Below are 21550 nucleotides of genomic sequence, written 5' to 3'. Positions count from 1 at the left end.
TAAACTCTAGAAAGGTAGTCTATCATAGCTAAATACAACTTGATTAAGGATAAGCTAAGTTGTATCCTTGGAAAGAATGCAATGCTTGCTTAAGAAATTGGTTGAAATGGTTTATCATTGATGTTCTTAATGAGGATTGATCTTGTTAAAGATGGAAAAGAGGGTGCTAAGTAGAGTTGCTGATTTGGAAAAGCATGTTTTTCCTAGTAAATATTATTAGGCTGGTTACTTTAGCTGTAGATTATTTCCTAAAGGGATAATTAAGGAAGGATGGCGCTAGCTACCCCCGTGAACCGCCAAACCCTAACCAAGGGGGTTATGAATCCACACCGAGAATGTGGAACGAACCCATCGTGAGAGGTCTCTTTGTGGAAATTACTTGGCGTAGGAGGACATTTGGGTGCCAGACGACTTTGGCCGTAAAATCCCAAGGCCTCCCGACCCTACAAAAGTGTTTTACATGACTCAAGTTGGGATCTCAAGGCCTTAATACTAGTTACAAGACAGAATCTTGGTAGGATAAACCTTCAAGTTTTTATTTTCGGGAGATAGAGGGCATTTTTCTGCGGAGGCAGAGAGAGACACTTAATTCTCCTGTATGGGCAAAAGACAAAGATTAACTATGAAATAAGTTAAGGAACTGCTTGATCTTGTTTTATCTTATCTTCTGTTTGTGCCCTAATTTACGTGAACGAACCTGTGCCCTAATGGGTTAATTATGGAAGTTGCTTGTATATGTCAAACATAATGTGGTAGGTAATTAGATAACTAAGCAACCTGAAGGAAAGCGTGGTGGATGTGACCGTCGGGTCCATCCTACGGCAGGGTAGTCTCGGTTAGCCGAGAGCTTTCCTCAAGAAATTTTATCGATGCAAACATTAGATGGACAAAAAAAACTTGTAAGTCAAAACTCGATTCATGTCATTTTAGGGGACTGGAATGGGACTGTCTTATGGGCAGAGGGGTTGAGCGACGCATCCCTCTCTTTTCCCATTCTCCTTGAACCAAGTGCGGCATGGATCCCCTTCACTTCAGGTGTTTCTGCAAAAAGTAGGGCATTTGAAATCCAACGCCAGATGACCGTTAGGAGACCTGACTATTAGGAACCCTGAATTTAGGTGTCCTAGTGGAGATGGCCAGATACGTTCCGTTGCGAAGCAGATTTGGGAGGCTCTAGCTGACAAACCATGTGTCATTCCTTAGGAGTGCCAAGCGGCATCTTCTAGGATTATCTCTCAATGGACTACTAAAGGCGTGTTCCGCAAATAGATAGGCAGACACATTGTCAAAGGGTTTTCGAAAGCAAAGTCGCGACCACAGAGGTTCTTGAGAAATTCCAAGATAGAAGATCAATCAAGCGAGATTAGGCTATGCAGCAGTAAACTCCAGACTCTTCATATTGAATTCAAAGATTGTTGATTTAACATGCATCTGAGAGATTTCCCAAAAGAAGAAGACCAATTCTAGTCTACGCAGTGCAGCTTAGTCTCAATTAAAGCTTCGAACAATGAGTCTTGCTAAGAAGATGCTTAGGTGTGTCCAAAACCACGCATATACATAATGTCAAAGTGATGTAGTGAAGAAGAAGCAGAAGCCTGTTCAATAAACTTGTTCACAGTGTGAAGAGCTATTGGATCCAAGTTTGTAGCATCATTGGTTCCAGTAAATCAAAGGCCAGTTTATGATCAACAGTTATTTGACCCTGCACAAGTTTAACATACACTATGGCAATGCTTTATTGCTGGGTTCTATGACTCTGCAGAAGGCTAGGTTTGTCTCCAGCAAGCTCTCTAGCACCATAAGACACATATAAGATTCCCAGCAAGGGCTGCCACTGCTTATTGATAAAATGTGTTCATGCCTGACAGATCTCACATCCAGAATTTTACTACACAAACTTAGAAGAGGGAAAAATAAGGATTCACTTAGAAGCAGTCCTTGTTTAAGGCCAATATCCAAGTCTTGGAGAACATGGTTACACTGTTCAGTCGTGCATAAGCTCTGAATATGCACACTGAAACCATTTCTTCCAGAGTTCACGTGTCATTTTTGCAAGCACTATGATAAATAATTCATTGTACTGTACATATAATGATTTATACCTTCTTCCTCATAAATCTGATTTCCTCCATGCTCTTTCCTGTACCTTTTCCTAGAAATCATGAATTTATTTCTATTGTTCAGCTTGCCATCTTCCTTCATCACTCAGAAACTCCCGGACTGTTGTACCCAACCTTTCAGTGATTGCCTTTGCTAAACCCAGCCTCTATAGAACCTGTGCAACCACTACATTGTGTGTAGACTACCCAAGCCTGTGGACCAAACTCTAATTGATTGACTTTTTGCTAGACTGGTAAAAGTAGGAGAGAGAAGACTCTCTGAAAGTGTATTTGAGAGCTTTTCATTGTTATGAGCTCTATTGCTGGCATTGGGAGATTGCCGTTGCTCTGTGTCATACCTATAATCCTGATTCTTCTTAGAGCTCAAGTTATGTTCAGCAGATTCAAGACTCTTTTCTTCAGATGCTTGTTCTGTTCCTGCTTCATCTGTATAGACCATTCCAGCCTGAGAAGCAAATTTGATACTCTTGTCCACTTTACTTTGAGATAGCAGGCTTGTCTCTCTCAATTCTTTGTTGATAGTGTTCCTGGCACCACCTCTTTTGTTCCTCAATTCTCTGCTTTTGCCTTAGAGCATCTGATATTTTGAAATTGCTTACTGCATAAAGATTAACAACCTCGCTTCCCTGTTCACTGTCAGCACTGTCACTTGGTTCGAACCTTGCAAGCTTACCCCCCCTCTATTGCCTGTTTTAATTGACGGCCACCTCCTCTAGTCGGCGAGCGCAAGACAATTCATTGGATTGGGAGATCTTGCAACAAGGACTCCAATTTGGGTATCGAGCCCAAACTTGGTAGCTGATGAGACAGGGGTTATCGGCTATGAATTCTGTGATCCTACCTTCACAGGAGTGGACATTCCTGCCTCCGTAGAGAAGAATCTTTGTGCAGCATCACACGAACAGTATTTCCAGTGATCTGTTTTGATCCTGTGATGGATTGTTAGCAGTGAATTATCGCGACTCCCAATTGATAGCTCTTCCTCTTTCCCCCCTAATTCGATCCAAAAAAAAACATCTCCCCCCCTTTTGCATACAACAAGCAGTTTTTCATACAAAAAAGGGGCCCCTCACAATAGCAATAGATTTCCGACTCCCACGCAGGGCTTACGCCAGATTGCCTACCCATTTGCAGACGATAAGTATGAGCAGCAGCTAAAGGATCAGTTGCCTTCAAAATCCCTTGACCAACAATATAATTGTCACTGCCCCTTTCTCCAATAACATTTTTTGGAGCATTGTACTGCTGCCCAAGAGAGTGTCCACCACTGCCAATTTGTACTCCGGGAGCCATATATCTCAAAGCAAGACTCCCTGGCCCCATAGGCCATGCTGCAGGATTTATTGAAACAAAACCAATAACAAAATTAGGATGATCTGCAGCTATCTTTGCTATAGCTGCTGTATAATCACCCTTAGCTAATGCTCCACTGGAACTCATTTCTGCCAAAAGAAGTAATCCACAATGGCGTGGTAGACACTTGGCTTTATCCCATCCACAATACCGGGGCCTGGTATCACATGAGCATTAACAATGTCTGCCTTTCCAGCTATGTCAATAATCAACTTTATAGCATCATCTACTTTATTGGCTTTGCATAGTCCAAGAGTAACCATACCCACAGTGAGACTATCTGGATGTATTTCTACTTTTTGCATTTTGTTGTACATTTCCAATGCATCATCAAATCTTTGTGCCTTGATGAGAAAGTCAATAACACAATTGTACGTGAAGCTAGCAGGCTCACAACCTAGATCACTCATGCGATCAAACAATTACAAAGCCTCCTGAATGTGTTCTTGTTGGGTATATCCTCCAATCAAAGAGCTCCATGTCACAACATCTCGATTGGGTAGTGTATCAAAAATAACATGCGCATTTGGTAGGTTTCCATATACTGCCCACGCAGAATAAAATGCAAACATAACGACTAAGTATGTACAAAGTAACAAATGTCACACACACAACTTTTTGATGGATTCCACACCTCGGATAAGCAACAATACGACATCCACTCCCTCTAATCCTGCGCTTCCTTCGGATGGGCCAACTACCCATGATCATTATCGTCAAGATCCACGTACAGATCAATCTCTTCATTGTCTATTTTCGGTATATCAGCAAGGTTATCTGTCATATTATCTGTCTCTTCTACTGGAGTTTCTTCCCGTTGCTCTTCTCTTGCAAATCCTTCCAATTCATAATCCTCATCATCTCTTTTCTTGAAAATCTTGATTCTTTTTCCTGCAATGGATACTCTAAGCACTGTCCCATCCAATTCTGTCAGCTCATATGTTGCATTGTCAAAGACATGTCTGACTATGTACGGTCCAAACCATCTTTTCACCATCTTTCGAAATGCAGTATGCTGATTTTCAAGGCTGCTATCAAAGACTAATACCGAGTCTCCCTCTTCTATTGCTCTAGGCCGCAAGTGATGCTTGCTGTCAAACCTGTCCTTATTTCTAAGTCTAGCAACCTTCAACCTGTCAATAGCTAGCTAAATATCCTCTGGTCTTCTCTCCAACTGCCAGATCCAAAGAGCTAAGAGCTCCTCTCTTGTCAAATCCTCCTTCCAAGGTAAAACTGACCAAGTCAAAGCACAGGTCTCAGTCAACATAACCGGTTTCTGACCATACATTAACTCTGCGGGCATATATCCTGTGGTAACACTGTGAGTCGTACGATCAGCCCACAAAGAAAATGGTAGAAGTCTCGGCCATTCTCTAATCCATCCTCTGCATGCTTTGGCTAATGCTTTCACTATCGGCGGATGCCCTCTTTCACTCTTTCCATTTCCCTCTGGATTGTATGTTGTGGTTAGAGCCAGCTTGATTCCTAGTTGAGAGAAAAACTCCCTAGCTTCATCTGCATTTAATTCACTGCGATCTACAGTGATCTTACCCACACAGTCATACCTGTAGAAAATTTCTTCCAATAAGAACTTACACACTGCACTAGTGGTCTTCGTTCTCAAAGGTCTGCCCTCAACATGATTGGTAAGATCCTCTCTAGCCAAAATAATATATCTCATCTGCCATAGACCCATCGGCATAGTAACCAAGTCAACTACCCACTTATAATGAATGCATATCGGATAGGTCGGATGAAGCTCATCTCGATGATGCACTACGGAATACATCTAACAGTCCCTGCAAGTCTCTACAAAGCGAGAAACATCTCTATACATGCCTTTTCACCAATATTTTTCCTTGATTTTCTCATAAGTAGCCCATATTCCTCTATGACTAGCCCAAGGATTCTCATGAAACTCTCTCATCACTTGTAACTGGGTCTCTTTATTGCAGACAACCCGCAAGGGTAATCCACCTCTTTTCTTCGGGTGCTTCCAAAGAAATCCGTCCTTGAGAAAATAACCATAGGCTTTTCTTCTGATCTTCTTGAACTCTTCATCTGTCCATTCATCTCTTTTGCTTAGTGTACTAAGGTAGTTGCCAATCTGCAACCAATCTCCAACATAGAGTTCTTCTATGAAAGCCACAATATCATTGACATGGCAAACATGATCAACCATAGCGGTTGAAATTTCTGCATCATCCTCTTCTGCAAGTAATGTCTCCTCATCATCATATCTGGCTCTAGACAGCATATCCGCCACTCGATTATCCTTCCCTGCTATGTGTTTAAATTTTGGATTTAATGACTTGATGTATGCAATCCATCTTAGCATAGCTATATCCGAAGTAGAGCAACTCGTAATCATACCTATCAATGGCAAGCAATCTGTCTCTACCACAACTGGGGCTCTAATAAGGTACTCCTTGTCACATTTAAGAGCCGTAACAATTCCCAATAATTCCCTATTGATTTGCGGATACCTCCTCTATCTCTCCTTTAGGACTTTTACCCCAAACCAAATAGCGTACCTGTTTCCATCTGCATCATCTTGACCCACAGCCCAACCTATGCCAATTGGACTAGTGTCAACTGTCAATACAGTAGGCCTTCCGCAATTATAATTCGCTTTCCTAAGAGTAGGAGCAATCTGCAATAATTTTTTCAACTTCTGCATGGCTCTAGTGTGGCTCTCATCCCAATAAAATTTTTGCCCCTTTCAAAGCAACTGATATAAACAATCTACTAAGTGTGCAAAATGGGGTATCCAAATCATGTAAAACACACAGGCTCCAATGAATCTCCGTACCTCTGAAGTGGTAGAAAAATACTCCGTAATATTTCCTATAGCATCCACCACCTTCGCAGGTGAAGGTTTCCTGCCATAATACCCACACATATGTCCAACAATGACAACCTCATTTACTCCAACAATAGATTTTTGCCCTGATAATGTCAAGTTCACTTCTTCTAACCTGGCCAAAATCTTTTCACAAGCTGAAATATGATCAGCCACAAAGTATCTGCATCCTTGCTCATTTAGACTCTCATTCTTCTCTTCTTCTGCACACCCCTTAATGGGCACATCATCCAAGAAAGGTATGGTAAGCTGAGGTATGTACTCATGAAGGACCTTATGCATGGCATTCATCATATGCGCAACAGAATTAGTGGCACCTTGAGGCAAGGTACACATCCTGACAAGCCCAATAGGAGTTCTCATAGTGGTTATGTCCCTGCTTTCCAAGCCTAGCTGAAACTGATCATATCCCGAATACAAGTCACCTAAAGAATAGATGGCACATCTAGCAAATGCTTCTGCAAAATCATCCACAACTGGACCTATACCAACATTCCTGATAGTAACTCTGTTTATTGGCTGCATGTCCTGTATAAATTGGAGAGTACCATTCTTCTTTGGAACCGTAAACCACCTATTTGAGTATGACGCAGATGATGGCTCTAAGATTCCCATCCTGATTTTCTCATTCAACAAGTCAACTAGCTTTGGCAGGTGTACCCTAGGCATTGGAATTGGTCAGAGGTTTCATGGAATATGAGGAATAGTAAAGATCACCATAGGGGCAACAATATCCGAATTCACATATCCAATCTCATGCGAGAAGAAAGCAAACCCCCTTCCATGTTGCTCAAGCATATCCTGAAAGCACTGCTTCTCTGAGGGTAGCAAGAAATCACCATTTCCAATTTTTAATTCAGCAAGAGTCTCTGTTGAAAATATATGGACTATATGCTCTGGATTCCTCAAAATTGGCTGCTTGGCAGCCCTCTCTATTTGCTGATCACTATCGAGTGGAAGTGGTCCAGCTACCGGCTTCACCTTCTTATCCACAGTGTTGTATTTCGTGTCAACCCTGGCTTCATTATGATCCTCTACACTACTCAAATCATGCTGTAAATCAACAATTCTACCCTCTGGTGGTGGCTGGATATTCTCAGCCCTCTGCTCTATGGACTGCATAGGAACAGCCCTAAACTCTGGATGCTGAAATATTTCAGCAGTAAACTTTGTTGGCTGAAAGTTTTCAGCCCTCTGTGTCTCTGTAGGTTGATCATAATCAGCCGAAAACTCTGTTTGCTAAATTTCTTCAGCTCTCAACACTTATGCTGAGTCACCTCAGCCTTTGACTCTATCTGTGACACAAAATCTGAAATTTCATGAAACATGTCCAGTGACTGCATTGATACATTACTGAGACAACTCTACATATCAGCTTTCAGCATATTTTCCATCTTTGTCATCATATCTGCACAAACCATACTATCATACATCCCATCTATATGCTCATCATCCTCTAAAATACCTGCATTTTTCAAATCTTTCTCCTTCCTGCATATGTACTGCCGCCTGGCAGCTCTAGACAACTTAGAAATCTTCTGATAACTCATCGAACTGTTTGCTGAAATTCCAACAAAATTGGAGGAGAAAACACTGCTGCCAAGAGGCGAGAACTCCAATCTCCTCTGCTCTGTACCACCGTCATCTCGCGGAATAGCGGTACCTGATGAAAACCCGAATCTCTCACAGTGGGCAAAGGCACATCTTGAAGAGTATCCATGTTTCTAGCATGATTTACACACATAGTCATAAACTAGATTGCTCTCATACCATCTTTACTGCGAATCCGTGTATAAGCAGATCCATCATCCATTACTTTCGTCTCCATGCGCATCTCTGTGATGAATGGCTGTCCTAGGATTATGGAGTAAGAGCATGAATCCTGCACAAAGAAATGGAAATCCTCCTCTATATCTCCAATAGAAATGCTAACACTTGGACAGGTAGCATACAAATCGCCTGCACTGTTGTTGGCGGCTCTCATACGCCACCCATGCTTTGCATCCATAGGCCATCTATTACTTTCATAAACTCCACGAACTATGAGGTTAATCTCTGAACCATGATCTACCAAAGCAACAGAAGGCACCTGTTTCTCTCCGATTTTTACCATTGTTTTTGTAGTTGCCCTAGCCCAATGACTCCGTGAAAAATGACTGCGCGGTACCAATATAGGCTCATCAGTTTCAGCATAATGCATAGGTTGAACTCTCTTCTCTCTTTGCGGAAAAATAGAAGCATTCTCAACCATAACCTCATCTTCATCCTCATCCAACTCCCCAATCAAAACTCCATTTGTATCAGTAGTAGGCAATGTATGTCTTTTTCTCTTCAGGACTTCTTGGAACTGATCTTGAAACTCTCTTTTCGAGATGCCCAAAACATCAGAAATAGTAAAAGTCACCTCACTACCAAGTATCTTGTCATTAAAGATTTTCTTCATGTCCGTAGATGTCTCTATATTGGACATTAATCTAAATCCTGGCTGCTTTCTCTATCGAGGCTCTTACCTCTTTTCTTTCTTTTGAGCATCTTCCATTTGTCGTTCTGGCCCTGCAGCAGGTGGAGTAACAAACTCACCCCCTCTAGTATTTTTAGTTGTATTTGGATTCTCTTCATCTCTCTTACACTTCTCCTTAACAAGTACATCTACTCCCAGGGACTTAGCCAAGTAGGCATAAATAGTGTACCTGTCAGCAGGTGAATCCCAACCTGTCTCAGATCTGATGCTAGAACCTGCACTAGTCAAAACAGTTTGCTGAATTTTCCCCTTGTTTGCTGTCTCCACAGCATAGGTCCATAATGCTGACTGATTCTCTGAACCTTTCTCAATCTGGACTCCATATGCAGAAGCATCTCCTCTAGCTGCCACATAAGAAGTACGCGCAGCCATGTTATCTACTAATTTCTTCATTCCGCCTTTCCCAAAATTGGTAGCAACAAGCGGAGCTCCTGTTTCAGTTAGCCAGATCTTGCCATCTTGTCCCCAAAATACCAAATTCTTCCTCCTTGCATCTTGAAAAGATTCGCAATGCTTGCAATGCTGATGGTCCGTACTATCACACCAAATACATCTTCGATCTCTCCTAGGTGCACTAGGAGCACTAGAAGAAATAGTAGGCACGGTCGAAGCAAACTACTCTTTCAAATTTCCCAGCAATTCTGCTTTAACTGACTCCAGTGTCAAATCCGTTATGCCTTTGATTATGTCAGCAAGAGAGGAAGGAACCAAAGGAGCGGATGATTTTGGAGCAGAAGAAGCCGGCATCAGTCTTGGAACAGGAGGAATAGGAGGATTAGAAACAGTAGGCACTGTCATAGGCCAAGTAACTGGCTGAGGAAGAGAAGAAATGACAGGAGGAAGAGGAGGATTAGAAACAGTAGGCACTGGCATAGGCCAAGGAATTGGCTGAGGAAGAGAAGAAATGACAGGGGTAGAAGCAGACATAGGAGTAGAAGACGGCGTCAGTGTCATAGATCCATTCTATAGGCAGGTCTTCCATATCCGTCTCTTGGTCAAAGTCGAGACCGCATCCTGGGCATCTTGCCAATCTGTTTTAAGACCCATAGGTTTCATGCGATCCTCAAGAAGCTCTCCTAATTCTTCCTGAAGAGCAAGATCTGTAGCTTGCAAGAAAAGCTCAACTTTCTCAATATCCAATGCTCTTTGTTCAATGGCATCAAGCTGACTATACCTCTCTTCAAATTCTCGCATCAATTCTAAAGCAACTAGACCTTTGTTTGGCATGTAGACCCACTCTCGGAATGACCGTCGTGTAGCTGCCCCAAACTCCTCAAGAAAATACTCCTCTTTCAAGGCCTTCTTAAAATCTTGCCAATGCGAATTTTGAAGGAAAAGATCAGTCACTTTTACCCTTAAGGCGGGTGTCACAAGGCGAAGAAAATATTTACTCATAAGTCCTGTTGGTACTCCAAAAAATCCCATCTTAATCTCATACGTCTTCAAATAAGCCGATACATTACGGCCATCAAATAGATTCTTTTAATTTTCAACTGCTTCAATTGCCTTAGTCGCGCTGATTGCATTCTCTTACTCCAAATATAGTTGCCTTTGCTGAGACAACTGTTGTTGATGTAACTGTTGCTGCTGCTGCTGCATATACAATTGCGTCTGCTGGTTTTGAAGCTGCATATACATAGACATATTCTGCAAAATCTACTTTAAATCATCCGTAGAAGTACTTGAAGCAGAAGTCAATGATGGAGTCGAAGTAGAGGACAAAGCAGGAATCGTAGAAGAGGCTGAAATTGATGTTGAAGTATCTCCCATCTTGATTTTTTTTATAAAAAATGTGGCGCTTTCACGTCGGGTTCACCAAAGATGTCGAAGGGTTTTTGAAAGCAAAGTCACAACCACAGAGGTTATTGAGAAATTCCAAGATAGAAGATCAATCAAGCGAGATCAGGCTATGCAGCAGTAAACTCCAAACTCTTCATATTGAATGCAAAGATTCTTGATTTAACATGCATTTGAGAGATTTCCCAAAAGAAGAAGACCAATTCTAGTCTGCGCAGTGCAACTTAGTCTCAATTAAAGCTTCAAACAATGAGTCCTGCTAAGAAGATGCTTACGTATGTCCAAAACCACGCATATACATAATGTCAAAGTGATGTAATGAACAAGAAGCAGAAGCCTGTTCAATAAACTTGTTCACAGTGTGAAGAGCTATTGGATCCAAGTTTGTAGCATCATTGGTTCCAGTAAATCAAAGGCCAGTTTATGATCAATAGTTATTTGACCCTACATGAGTATAACATACACTATGGCAATGCTTTATTGCTGGGTTTTATGACTCTGCAGAAGGCTAGGTTTGTCTCCAGCAAGCTCTCTAGCACCATAAGACACATATAAGATTCCCAGCAAGGGCTGCCACTGCTTATTGATAAAATGTGTTCATGCTTGACAGATCTCACATCCAGAATTTTACTACACAAACTTAGAAGAGGGAAAAACAAGGATTCACTTAGAAGCAGTCCTTGTCTAAGGCCAATATCTAAGTCTTGGAGAACATGGTTACGCTGTTCAGTCGTGCATAAGCTTTGAATATGCGCACTGAAACCATTTCTTCCAGAGTTCACGTGTCATTTTTGCAAGCACTATGATAAATAATTCATTGTACTGTATAGACAATGATTTATACCTTCTTCCTCATAAATCTAATTTCCTCCTTGCTCTTTCCTGTACCTTTTCCTGGAAATCATGAATTTATTTCTGTTGTTCAGCTTGCCATTTTCCTTCATCACTCAGAAACTCCCTGACTGTTGTACCCAACCTTTCAGTGATTGCCTTTGCCAAACCGAGCGTGTATAGAACCTGTGCAACCACTACATTGTGTGCAGACTGCCCAAGCTTGTGGACCAAACTTTGATTGATTGTTTGCCTGACTTTTTGCTAGACTGGTAAAATTAGGAGAGAGAAGACTCTCTGAAAGTGTCTTTGAGAGCTTTTCATTTTTATGAGCTCTATTGCTGGCATTGGGAGATTGCCGTTGCTCTGTGTCATACCTGTAATCCTGATTGTTCTTAGAGCTCCAGTTATGTTTAGCAGATTCAAGATTCTTTTCTTCAGATGCTTGTTCTATTCCTACTTCATCTGTATAGACCATTCCATCCTGAGAAGCGAATATGATAATAGCTTGTCAACTTTACTTTGAGATAGCAGGTTTGTCTATCTCAATTCTTTGTTGATAATGTTCCTAGTATTGCCTCTTTTGTTCCTCAATTCTCTGCTTTTGCCTTAGAGCATCTGATATTTTGAAATTTCTTACTGCATAAAGATTAATGACCCTGCTTCCCTGTTCACTGTCAGCACTGTCACTTGGTTCGGACCTTGCAAGCTTACCCTCCCTCTATTGCATGTTTTAATTGACGGCCACCTCCTCTAGTCGGCGAGCGCAGGACAGTTTGTTGGATTGCGAGATCTTGCAACAGGGGACTCCAATTTGGGTATCGAGCCCAAACTTGGTAACTGATGAGACAGGGGTTATCGGCTCTGAATTCTGTGATCCTACCTTCACAGGAGTGGACATTCCTGCCTCCACAGAGAAGAATCTTTGTGCAGCATCACACGAATAGTATTTCCAGTGATCTGATTTGATCCTATGATGGATTGTTAGCGTTGAATTATCGCGACTCCCAATCGATAGCTCTTCCTCTTTCCCCCCTAATCCGATCCAAAAAAAACATCTCCCCCCCTTTTGCATACAACAAGCAGCTTTTCATACAAAAAAGGGGCCCCTCACAATAGCAGTAGATTTCCGACTCCCACGCGGGGCTTACGTCAGATTGCTTACCCATTTGCAGACGATAAGTATGAGCAGTAGCTAAAGGATCACTTGCCTTCAAAATCCCTTGACCAAAAATAATTATGTCACTGCCCCTTTCTCCAATAACATTTTCTGGAGCATTGTACTGCTACCCAAGAGAGTTTCCCCCACTGCCAATTTGTACTCCGGGAGTCATATGTCTCAAAGCAGGATTCCGTGGCCCCATAGGCCATGCTGCAGGATTTATTGAAGCAAAACCAATAACAAAATTAGGATGATCTGCAGCTATCTTTGCTGTAGCTACTGTATAATCACCCTTAGCTAATGTTCCATTGGAGCTCATTTTTGCCAAAAGAAGTAATCCACAATGGCGTGGTAGACCCTTGAGCTTTAGCCCATCCACAATACTAGGGCTTGGTATCACATAAGCATTAACAATGTTTGCCTTTCTAGCTATGTCAATAATCAACTTTATAGCATCATCTACTTTATTGGCTTTGCATAGTCCAAGAGTAACCATACCCACAGTGAGACTATCTGGATGTAGTTCTACTTTCTGCATTCTGTTGTACATTTCCAATGCATCATCAAATCTTTGTGCCTTGATGAGAAAGTCAATAACACAATTGTACATGAAGCTAGCAGGCTCACAACCTAGATCACTCATGCGATCAAACAATCACAAAGCCTCCTGAATGTGTTCTTGTTGGGTATATCCTCCAATCAAAGAGCTCCATGTCACAACATCTCGATTGGGTAGTGTATAAAAAATAACATGCGTATCTGGTAGGTTTCCATACTTGGCATACATGCCAACTAGAGCATTACAGATAAGTTCCTCTTGCTCCAACCCCCTCTCCACTATACTGCCCACGCAGAACAAAATGCAAACAAAACGACTAAGTATGTAGAAAGTAACAAATGTCACACACAACTTTTTGGTGGATTCCACACCTCGGATGCGCAGCAGTACAACAACGTTACAGTTGGTATCAGAGCCAAACTATGAGTGAAACAATTGATTATGTAATTGGGGTACAGATTGACAATGTCTGTGTCACGAAAAAAATATGCTAACCTAACCATTTGCATGCCACCCTAGGGTATCACACCAGCTCTCAGTGCAGCCAAGGCCCAAGAAAAGAAGCTCCTCCTTAAGTAAATCAAACCTCCAAAGTTTGATGGCAGAGGAAAAAACATTGAGACTAATGCAGAGGTTTGGATTGAGTCAATGGAGGATTACTTCACTGCTGCTGGAACTGCCTCAGCAAATCAGGCCATGATCACTAGTGTAATATTTCCGTTGAAAATATTTCTAACCCGCATGATACTCATGCAAGGGAATGCCGGCATTGAATTAACGGACAGTGCAATTGTACAATCTCTATTGGCATAAACAGTCCAAAGAAAAAGAAACCGAATATCCTCGTATGAACCTTCTCTTGGGAGGAGGTCAAGAGGATAAGGATTAATTTATGGCAAATTTTTTTACCTTCCCCCAGCCGAAGCGTGGCTGAGGAAAGGTGATCGACTGTAATGGAATGAGGGAGGTGGAGGGGAGAGACTACATGCGGCCACCACATGGGGAGGGAGGCCTTACTCCCCCTCCTATAAATACCCCCCTCTCTGGGGGTAAAGAGGAGGAAGCTGTGTGAGAGAGAGAAGCAATCTGCTTCAGCCATCGCCAATTAGAGTGTCGTGAGGCTGCCGTAGACCGTCGTGGAGGGAGAAGGATCGACTCTGCCAAGCTGTGTGAGGGAGAGAGTTGAGCCATGCTGCTCTGTGCCGCGGCGTGAGGGAGGAGCGCCACCGAAGTGCCGCCATGGCCATCATTTCGGCTTGCCCGCCAGCAAGCCGCCATTGAAAATCATATTCTCTTCCTCCACCTGGAGTGGTCATGACTACAAAAGCTTCCCAAAAGCTTCTTGGGAAGCTTCTAAAGGCCGTAAGGAAGCCCCCCTTCCTGTGGGCTCTCTTAAGCCCTTCTCTAGTGGGTTTTATACCCCCCATCGGGATTTAAGCACCCATTCCCTCGCAATTTCCACCTAAATACCCTTCTTCTTGAAATTTCCACCCAAGCCCCCCCTTTCCTATTGAAATTCCCCTTCAAAGTTCGTTTTAACCCTGGGTTTTAAGCATCTTTTTCCCCCTTAGACACAATAGCCGGGTTTTTCAAAACCCTTCCTTTAGCATTTCCACAAACCCATTCTTGTGGTTCATTTAAGTTCCTTTCGCGTGGTCCGTTTAAAACCCCCCTTCCGTGGTTTTTCATAAGCCCTTTCCAAGCAATCTTTAAGCCCTTTCCCCCCTTTTTGCATTTCACAAAACCCATTTAAAACTCCATTCCTTGGGCTTTCATAGGCCTTATCAAGTGGGTTTTATTACCTTCGGGTTCTTAAGAACCTTTTCCATAACATATCCATAAGGTTTAACCTCGGGTTTCCTTTAAAAAAAAAAACATTTCCCACACAAGCTTTTAAAAACCATTTTCGAGGGGGAGCCTATAAAGCCTTCTAAAGCCCGATTCCAAAAGACAGTGCAATCGGTCAAGGAAGCCGAATCACAAAGGGAGTTTCGGTGTGAAGAAGACGGCCAAGATCATAAGTCTGCGTCCAAGGCAAAAAGGTCGAATTCGCAATGGCCCCTAAAAAGGCACAAGGCGCAACTGCAGGAGGATCATCTCCTAACATCCATGTGGACATTTCACCACAAGTCCAGGTTTTCTTCCTAATTTTTAATTTACGTCATAAATATTTCAATTGTGCATGGATCATTTATGGAAATAGGATGCACTTTTCAATTGAAATACTTTGGCTAAATTTAAGGAAATAGTTTACGATCAAAGAATCAGTCATTTGTATTTTTCAAATAAATGAATAAAGAAAGAGCAAAGATCTCTATATATTCTTAGCAAGTGGTTTTTATGTATTACAAAGTAACGAATTTAGATCAACTAAAGATCATCTTTATAAAGTCAAAATTAGTGTTGTACACTTCGATTATGCGGGAAAGATAAAATCCATGTTGCATCATTAGACATCTCTTTCTTTGCAAGGATTCATTAAGAAGATTGCTAACAATCGTAGGAATTTGCAAGGCATGGAAATTCTAGGGCTGCACGAAGTAGATTAATCTCTAGGAAATTGACATAAATCTCAATCAATTACGTAAGTAGTTACGAAAGGTTGTGTAAATCCAGCATGGGAATAATTCATTCAGAAAGGAAACTAGGAAAAAGGCTGCATTATTCATTTTAAACATAAAACCCTAAAGCTTAGTAGCATGAATCTTAATTGCATGTTATAGAAGGATCAATAGGAATTATACCAGAACTTAACATACGCTTTGATCTTAACCAGTAAAGTTAGGGTTTGTAAATCTACTCATTTATAGGCAATGAATCATGTGATTACGAAAATGGTATTGTAAATATCTTCAAGAATAGACAAGTAAATTGGTTTAACCTAAACACCTAAAACGTGAGGGACTTGCTTAGGAATGGATAAATCAATGCAACATATCCCAAAGTGCTATTTAGGGTTTAGCATGTTGAGGACATGACCTAGTTGCACTATTTACCAAGTTGAAACTCTTGTATCCCTAAAGACTTGCCCACATTCACGGAATGTAGGGACAATAGGATGTATTTGCGAGAGACGATCTAGGGTTGTTATCCTAAGGATTTCTTGCTAAAAGGATGAAACTCGATTTGAATTTGGAACCTTAGGACTGACAATGTTGGCCTAATGCAATCAAGAACAGATTGGTTATGAAGACACCCTAACCATGTTTCCTATCTAATCATGATTCTGTGATTAGAAGACATCGTTCAATGGGTAAAATAGTCCCATGGATTAGATGCGGCGCTTGTGCAACAAGTTGCAGAGCCGCATGATCTTGTGATTTGATCACAAAGGAATGACCAATTCCTCGGAATGAGATTGGCAGATTCTTGCGCAAGTTTATCTTGCAAAAGGATGAGTAGTCATCCTGACATAGCATCTTTCTTGGGAAAAGTGACCAAGATAAGGGAATTAGATATTTGCTTGGAAGCAAAGGACCAACCAATAATTTGGAGCAACATATTTACTGTTCATTGAACTTAAGGTATTGGTTAAGCTGGGTTAATAGGGTAACGGCCCTAACCCAAGGATATAAGGGTTATCAAACAAACCCTTGGGGATCTTGCCGAGTCGCAATTGATCTCGGATCGAATGCTGGATGTATTCAGAGAGAAGGATTCACTCCTTAGCACTTGGCCAAATAATGACCAATGGAAATGATTGTGCTTGTAATAGTTTAAAGAGCATTGTTTGCTTTGTTTGCTCAAGGAATTAAAGGATGAAAATTTATCTAATGCTTCAGGTTGAAGGCCCGAAGGGAGAGGCAGCCTTAGTTACCCCCGACTGTCTGCCTGACCCTAACCAAGGGGGTTGTTAGCCGCACCAGGAAGGTGGACCGAACCCGCCGCGAGAGGTCTCTCTACTGAGAGCTACTTGGAGCAGGAGGACATTTGGGTGCTAGAGGGGGCTTTGGCCGTAAATCCCTCACCTTCCGGGCCCTGCACAAGAGGCCAACGTGACCCGGGATTGGATCTCGAGGCTCGCATACTAGCCTATGGACAGAATCTTGGATTAATAATCCATGTGGATTGCTGGATAGCCTTCAGGCGGATTATGGGGAATAAGCCTATGGGCTGGACTTTTTAAATGTATTTCAAAGATAAATATGATAACCAGTTGACAAGGAACTTGTTTGACACTATTTTTCTATGTCAAGTGCTAAGATTACGCGAAGAAACCAGTGCCTAATGGACTAATTAAGGAAGGTAATTGATGCATATCCAACTAAATGTGGTAGGTAATTAAATAACTAAAAAAACCTGAGGAAAGTGCGGTGGATGTGGCCATAGGTCCGTCCTACGGATGGGTGGTCCCGATTGGACGGGAACTTTTCTAAATCATAATGGAGAGGGCGAAGATCGTTTCAAAGTAAATAAATAGCAAGGGCACTGACCTAGAGTCTAAGTTATAATAATCTCAATTTACACTATTTAAGGGAAATGGGATGGGGCTATGCCTTATGGCAGAGAGGTTGAGCTTTACATCCCTCTCGTTCTCCATTCTCCTTGAACCAAGTGCAGCGTAAATCCGCTTCGGGCCCTGGCGTTTCTGCGTAAGGTAGTTCGCTCGGAGGTTGAGGCTAGCTGCCATTTAGGAAATTACCATTGGGAAAACCCTAATTCAAGTCGGTCCTAAGTGGGAACGGCCAGAATACTTCCGCTACGTAGCAGACGCGGAAAGTCCTAGATCACAAACCCCATGACATTCCATGGGAGTGCCGGGTGGAGCTTTTTAGAACTCCTTTCCGATGGACTGCTAAGACGTGTCCTGAAGGGAATAGGTGAACACGTTACAACTAAGTTAAAATTGACTGGCGAAGCATGGCTATGGTGGAAGTAATGGTGTAGAGACCAAGGCGTCCTAGAAGATACTATTACATGGGACAAAATAAATGAAGCAGTGCAAGGAAGATACTTGCTGGCTACCTTTTGCACACAGCAGATGAATGAATTCTATAACTTGAAACAATTGGGGTTGACCTTGGAAGCCTACTACTCAAAGTTTGTTTCGCTATTAAAGTATGCACCACCCATGGACATTCCCCAGCAGGTGTCAAAATTCTACTATGCATTGGATTCTCCACTGAATACTTAACTAGAAGCAATGTGTCCATCTGATTTGCAAGATGCATTGATTAGGGCAAAGCCAATCATTCAAGAGCTTCAATCCAAGCCAAAGAGCCATTATAAGGACTATGACAAAGATGACTCACGAGATCAGGACAAGAGGTGCCACCAGTGCGAAGAGATTGGGCACATACATAAGAGATGCCCTAAATGTCGATGTTCCCTCTGCAATGAACTGGGGCACATCCAAATTGATTGTCCTAAGATGGACCTTGGGTATCAATAACCTGCAGGCAAACGAAGAAATCTAAACTCTACTTTTGGCTTATATCATGAATCACATGATGAAGGCTTGGAGCCTACTCTAACCTTTAGGGATGATTAGATATCCTAGGGAGATCTTCTTGGGTGTAATAAATCTTGTACTTGGAATAAATCCTTATTTTGTAAAGAACAATTGGATCACATGAGTTGTGAAGAGTTGCTATTTTAAGTTGAGTATTTGAGCAATCAAAGTAGCGTGGCAAAAGCGTTACGGGTCCTAACCCACAGGCTCTAAGGTATAGAGATACTTACCATCCCTAGGCCTTTTCAAGATGAGGACATCTCGATTCCTCCAAGGGGGAGAGAATGTAACATCTCCACATATATTAACGCAAGACAACCTCTCCCTCGCATGGGAAACCCCCCTAGGCTCAATTTTTTCTAATTAATTAGTGCAAATTTTTTTAAATCTCCTCTCTCCCTGTTGATAGGATGTCGAGGAGAGAGAGAGAGAGAGAGAGAGAGAGAGAGAGAGAGAGAGAGAGAGAGAGAGAGAGAGGTGGACATGCATGCCATGTAGGGGAAAGAGGAGGACATGTGACCCCTCTCTAAGCCCTCCCAAGGGGGCCATGAGGGCCACCAGGTGGGTGGCGAAATGCTACCCGCCCCCCCCCCTCCCCCCCCCCACTTGGTCGATGAGGCGACCCCCCCTCTTATACGAGCTCCACCCTCCGCCCAGTAGGCGGATGTGCAGCACAACCCCCTCCTCATCATCATCATCATCAATGGTTTTGTCATCTTCAAAAGAATTTTTGTTGAGAAAAGAAGAAGAAGTCGTCGTTTTTCTGAGTTGCAGAGAAAGTAAGGGAGAGCTTGGAAGCTTCCAAGAAGCTTCCAAGGAATCTTCCTTAAGGGGGTATTTCCCCCACAAAGCCACATAAATTCCATCCTTCGTGCAAAAACAAAGGAGCTGGTGTAAATTACCGACTGGGTAACCTACTGGAAATCCCTATGAGGTTGGGCATATGCTTCCGAATAGGAAGGCCACTAGATTTCCGCGAAAGATGGCACCCAAGAGGCACGCAACTAACAACTTTGCAGGTGTTTCTACCCAAGGTGCAGGAGTGGCCGCTAATAGGGTTTCGTTTGTCAAAAATCAGGTCCAGGATCTCGCACCCCTTGTTGATGAACTCAATGCGTTACTGATTACATAACCTTGTAAATACAAAGTTCATGAAATACGTATTGAATAAATTCATAAGAAATTTTTGCATTAGGAAAACTCATAAAAATTGTTTCATTGCATTGTTTAAGAAGGATCTCTTGAATTTAATAAAAAGTATAGCGCATGAGTTGCATGGAAAATTTGCAAACATGAGATGATTGCATGGGAAAGATTTTCACATAAACAAGGTACATGTTAAGTCACATGCATTGAAAGGACCTTCGCATCATGTATTGTACAAAACTATTGCATACATCGAAATGAAAACATGACATTAGAAGTTGTCAAAATAGGTCCAATGTTGTTTTGTAATCATTACTTGTGATTATCAAGAATGGTAGAATGTTGTTAAGAGAAACTAATGACCCATGATCCCCATGTCAAATCCTCGGTATAGGTGATTTCGAGATGGATAAGAAAAGGGTTAAAGATGGAAAAGAGGGTGCTAACTAGAGTGGTTACTTGCTGATTTGGAAAAGGATGTTTTTCCTAGTAAATATTATTAGGTTGGTTGCTTCAGCTGTAGATGATTTCCTAAAGGGATAATTAAGGAAGGATGGCGCTAGCTACCCCTGCGAACCACCAAACCCTAACCAAGGGGGTTATGAATCTGCATCAAAAATGTTCATCAAACCCGCCACGAGAGGTCTCTCCATGGAAATTACTTGGTGTAGAAGGACGCTTGGGTGCCAAGGGGGCTGTGGCCATAAAATCCCAATGCCTCTAGACCCTATACAAGTGTTCTATGTGACTCTAGATGGGATCTCGAGGCCTTGATACTAGTTATAAGACAGAATCTTGGTAGGATAAACCTTCAGGTTTTTATTTTCGGGAGACAGAGGGCTGTTTTTTGCGGAGGCAGAGAGAGACACTTAATTCTCATGTATGGGTGAAAGACAAAGATTAACTTGGAAACAAGTTAAGGAATTGCTTGATCTTGTTTTATCTTGTCTTCGTGTTTGTGTCCTAATTTACGTGAACAAACATATGCCCTAATGGGTTAATTAAGGAAGCTGCTTTTATATGTCAAACATAATGTGGTAGGTAATTAGATAACTAAGCAACCCCAAGGAAAGCGCGGTAGATGTGACCGTCAGGTCCATCCTATGGCAGGGTGATCTCGGTTAGCTGAGAGCTTTCCTCATTGTATTTTATCGATGCGAACGTTAAATGGAAAAAAAAAAACTTCTAAGTTAAAACACGATTCATGCCATTTTAGGGGACCGGAATGGGACTATGCCTTATGGGTAGAGGGGTTGAGCGACGCATCCCTCTTGTTTTCCATTCTCCTTGAACCAAGTTTGGCATGGATTCCCTTCGGTTTAGGTGTTTCTGCGCAAACTAGGGCATCTAAAATCCGACGCTACACATCCGTTAGGAGAACTGATTGTTAGGAGCCCTGACGGGAAAAAAATGAACTCACAAATGGGTCCTTAAAAATAATATGGTTTAAGATGTGGGTCTTTTGGATTGTCCAATAGGAAGGCTAGATGTTGAGACATCCATGAAGGGTGAATCTTCTCTCTCTAAATCTTGGGTTTTTATTTAAAAAAGGGATAGTGGGGGATTTTAAAAAAAGGAAAAATGAATAGTACACAAAATTTGAGTTTCTCTCACCTCATATTTTTCTCTTTTTTTGGAGAATTTTCAATTTTGGTTTTTTTCCTTCTCACGAAATCAGTTTGACCCAAAAGTTAAGCAACAAACCACTTTCCTCTCTTCTCTATACTCATGAATTTTTGTTTCCAT

At 42.0% G+C, this 21550-nt stretch overlaps 1 protein-coding gene across 1 annotated transcript in view; it reads left to right on the top strand.

Annotated features, from left to right (window-relative positions):
- The window catches only part of LOC148036058 (protein VASCULAR ASSOCIATED DEATH 1, chloroplastic-like), a 266535-nt gene that overhangs the window by 244775 nt on the left and 210 nt on the right, over positions 1-21550 (top strand). The window lies entirely within an intron of this gene.

Source organism: Lygodium microphyllum, chromosome 5 (assembly GCF_053477565.2).
Source record: "Lygodium microphyllum isolate KBCC chromosome 5, Lygodium_microphyllum_v1.1.10, whole genome shotgun sequence".
Lineage (NCBI taxonomy): Eukaryota > Viridiplantae > Streptophyta > Polypodiopsida > Schizaeales > Lygodiaceae > Lygodium > Lygodium microphyllum.
Note: the sequence above shows the minus strand (reverse complement) of the source record. Positions and strands in the feature narration are given on the sequence as shown.